At 47.5% G+C, this 4,461-nt stretch overlaps 1 pseudogene across 1 annotated transcript; it reads left to right on the top strand.

The window, feature by feature from the left end:
- Positions 1-2,713: 2,713 nt before the first annotated feature.
- Positions 2,714-3,809, top strand: LOC309800892 (developmental pluripotency-associated protein 2-like; annotated as a pseudogene). The gene has a single exon. The product of its transcript is annotated as a developmental pluripotency-associated protein 2-like (transcript).
- Positions 3,810-4,461: the final 652 nt, after the last annotated feature.

Here is a 4,461-nt window from a genome sequence, read left to right as displayed (position 1 = left end):
CCCTTCCCCCCTTGGTATCCATACATTTGTTTTCTATGTCTGTGTCTCTATTTGGACATTGCATCCTTAAGTACAGGACAGAACAGAGCTGACGCTTGCCTGGATGAAGGCTGCTGCATAAATTTAAATCTTTGGGAAAAACTTGGGAAATAAGCTTTCTTTTAAAGCAGTTCAGGGACTTCCCTGGTGGTCCAGTGGTAAAGAATCCGCCTTCCAATGCAGGGGATGCGGGTTCGATCCCTGGTCGGGGGAACTAAGATCCCACATGCCTCGGGGCAACGAAGAGCCCGCACCGTATCGAAAGATCCCGCAGGCCTCAGCGAAGACCCCACATGCCGCAACTAAGACCCGACACAGCCAAAAAACTAAAGAAAAAGAAAAATAAAGCAGTTCAGCCTCACTGTAGCCCAAGCACTATACTGTCAGCAGAGCCAGGCACACACTTGGCCCTGGAGGATCCCTATTTGGGCTGGGTGGAGACCAGACATGGGCAGATAATGAACAACAATGTGTGGGCAAGATCTGTGACTGAATCGCACGCAGGGCTGTGTGGAGCCCGGGGGACATGCCTTTCTGCTGGAGGAGAGGTGGGGCACTGAGTCAGGGAAGGCTTTTTGGAGGAGGTAATGACTGAATCAAGTGATAAGGGATGAGTTAAGTGTTTGGGAGTCGGGTGGGGGTGATGAGAGCATTCTGGAGAGAGGAGACAGAAAGAGCAGAGACCCTAAGGCAGGAAAAGCATTGTGTGTGTGTGTGTGTGTGTGTGTGTGTGTGTATGAACTGTGTGGCTGGCATATTAAACAAGGAGGGGGTGTTACAAGAGATGAAGGAGGAAAGAGACAGGGCTGCATCAGGAAGACTGTATGTTCCTTGCTAAGGAGTTGTATTTTATTTCATAAAGGATGGGAGCATGCAAAGGCAGGTGAGTGAAATGCCACATGTATTGTTTGGGTCTCTTTTAGTTGCATATTACAGAAACCCAGTTCCAATCAGCTTGATCACAAAAGGATGTGATCGACTTTCAAAAGTGAAATGTTTTGAGGATAGTGCTACCTTCAGGCAGAGTTGAATCCAGGTGCTCAGACAGTGTGGACAAGAACCAGCCTCCCGCTGAAACCGACTAATTTATAATTAAAATAATTTATAATTAAAATTTATAATTTTAAATTTTATAATTATAATTAAAATTTATTAGTCATTATAATGATTAATTTATAATTAAAATAATACCCAGGTTTCTGTTCTTGGTCTTCTTATTCCTCTCTGTCCTAAGCCATACCTGTTTGATCACGTTTGCCTAATTAATAAGGAATAGTGAAGGTCATGTGCCTTGAGCCACAGCTTTCCAATAAGCATCACAGTTTATGTGATGTTCTGGGATACCTTCCAGGTCAAGATGACCTGTACAGATTATGTCGACACAGATGCCCCCTGGTTCACAGACCACAGGTTCAAAGACACATAGACCACAGATGATTAAGATGATTAACCCCAGCTCCTTTGTTCTTCCCCTTTAGAAATCCCTAACTCAGAGACCAAGTTGGAGTGGATCTGAGACTTGTCTCCCATTCCCTTGCTTGGTGCCCTGCAACAAAATCCTTGCTTTGTTGCAAACTCCCGCCCTCAGTTTGGCTTTCTTTGCTTCGGACACACGAGCCCTTTGCGCGGGTTCAGTGCTTTGTCTCTGCTTTCCTTCAGGTGGGTTTCTTTCCCAGGTGGGTACTCCTTCCATGGTGACAAAGGTGGCCGCCAGCAACCCCATTCTCCCATTCTGCTGATTCAGTGAGCCAAGCAGAGAAGCCACTGGCTCCAGAAGTCCTGTGGCTGCTCTCACTGGGGGAGATCGAGTCACAAGCCCATCCCTGAACCAATCACGCTGACTGATTCGCCAGGTTTGAGTCATGCGCCCGCCCCTGCACGCAGCGGGTGGACAGCCAAGTGGACTTAGGGGAGCGGTGGGGTGGCTTCCCCAAAATGAAATGTGGGCGCTGCGATCAGAAGAGGGGGATATGGGGCGCTGGGCAGCTACGAACAACAGATGTCTAGTTTCATATAGTATGGCTCCATTTATATGAAATGTCCAGGACAGGTAAATCCAGAGACAGAAGGCAGATTGGTGGTTGCCAGGGGCTGGGAGGAGGGGGAACGGGAGTGATTGTGGTTTAATGGGCAGGGGGTTTCCTTTTTGTGTGATAAAAATGTTTTGGAACCAAATAGAGGTGGTGTTTGCACAACACTGTGAATGTACTAAATGCCACTGAGTTGTTCACTTTATATAGTTCATTTTATGTTATGTGAATCCCACCTCAATAAAAAATTGTTTAAAAACCACAGAAAAATGGCATACCCAAATTACGAGAAGAATTTCTTTGAAGAGGCAGGAGATGAGGAAAATGTGACTCTTATATTGATTCCAGTGAATGAGGGACTTGTTGAAGACCATCAAAGGGAACCAGGTGTTTCTTTAACTTCAGAAGTCAACGTGGAGGGACCTCCCTGGTGGTCCAGTGGGTAAGACTCTGCGCTCCCAATGCAGGGGGCCCGGGTTCGATCCCTGGTCAGGGAACTAGATCCCGCATGCATGCCGCAACTAAGAAGCAGTCTGCGTGCCGCAACTAAGAAGTCTGCGTGCCGCAACTAAATGATCCCGCGTGCCACAACAAAGATCCCGTGTGCCACATCTAAGACCCGGCACAGCCAAAATAAATAAATAAATAAAAATATAAAAAAAGAAGTCAGTGTGGAGCCACCGAATACAAATGATCAAGCTCATCCTCCTCAAACAAACGAAGAGTTCAAGGCTTGCCCCAAATCTAGTTGTAGTAAACCAGTTTATCCCTTGCCGACCATGATGCTTCCAATTAATAAAGTGAGTTGGGACACCTTATGGAACTGTACCGATGGCCAGAAAATAGGGGTTTATCTGAGACTCCAGAAACATGCTTATCCTGTAAAAGATCAGTGTATTCCTCAGTCATCACAGGAGTCCAGATTGCAGTCACGTTCAAGGAAACGCAAGATGGTGACCAATAGAACAGGTGTTCGGAAAAGTAGGATGAGGGAGAGCAGGAAAGGTCTACTGTGGTTGGAGTGATAACTTCAGCTCAGGAAGCCACGTTGGCAGCATGGTCAAGAATTGCTGCAAGAACGTTCAACCTAAGGCTGTGAATTCACAGCTCCTTCCCACCTCTGTTGAGTCCTTTCTGCCACAAGCCTCAGTTGTCCAGTGGTGTGTGGTCCCTGGCAGATCACTCTTGGCAGACACAGAAGGTTGGGTTTGCCTGCAGTTCCATGTGGGTCAGGCCTGGGTGCCTGACACTCCCTGGAGGATGATCTCTGTTTACGTTACTTGCCTGCACTTTCCCATCCCCAGACCCAGAAGATAATGTGTTATACCCTGAATGTGCTAAGAGGAATAAGAAAATTAGGAAAAGATAAATTGCAATGGGGAAGAGGAAGAAACCTGGTTTGGACATACCTGCATCATTACGTTTAGATGGTCCATGTTGGGAACTCCCTGGTGGTCCAGTGGTTATGACTTGGTGCTTTCACTGCACAGTCAAAAAAAAAAAAAAAAAAAAAGGAAGTTAAAGAAAAAAAGGAACATAGGGCTTCCCTGCTGGCGCAGTGGTTGAGAGTCCGCCTGCCGACGCAGGGGACACGGGTTCGTGCCCCGGTCTGGGAAGATCCCACATGCCGCGGAGCGGCTGGGCCCGTGAGCCATGGCCACTGAGCCTGCGCATCCGGAGCCTGTGCTCCACAACGGGAGAGGCCACAACAGTGAGAGGCCCGCGTACTGCAAAAAAAAAAAAAAAAAAAAAGGAACATAGATGGTCCATGTCTTAATACCAAATAAAAGGTTACCAGAGGGGAAGGGGGAGGGGTGAGTGAAATTGGCAAAGGGGCGTGATTGTATGGTAATAATGGAACTAGACTTATTGTGGTCTATTATTTTGTAGTGTACACACATATCGAATTACTATGTTGTACATCTGTAACATAATGTTATATACCAATTTTACCTCAATTAAAAAAATGTTTGTGGGCCTCCCTGGTGGCGCAGTGGTTGAGAGTCCGCCTGCCGATGCAGGGGATACGGGTTCGTGCCCCGGTCTGGGAGGATCCCATATGGCGCGGAGCGGCTGGGCCCGTGAGCCATGGCCGCTGGGCCTGCGCATCCGGAGCCTGTGCTCCGCAACGGGAGAGGCCACAACAGTGAGAGGCCCGAAAAAAAAAAAAAAAAAAAAGTTTGTTAGAAACAAACAAACAAACAAACGAACCCCAAACACAGTGGATGTTTACTCTCCGGGCATCCTGGGATGCTTCCTTATTTCACAGGGCCGCCTGGATGGTGTGACTCCTTTCCTTCCTTTTTTCCCTGTTCTTTCCCTTCTTAAACCTCAGAGGGTTTGGGACTTGCAGTGAATTTTAAGCCAGAGGTGATTCTGGGTGTGGCCACTG

This window comes from Mesoplodon mirus (assembly GCF_964341445.2).
Source record: "Mesoplodon mirus genome assembly, chromosome: 3".
NCBI lineage: Eukaryota > Metazoa > Chordata > Mammalia > Artiodactyla > Ziphiidae > Mesoplodon > Mesoplodon mirus.
This window is presented reverse-complemented; position numbering and strand designations above follow the sequence as displayed.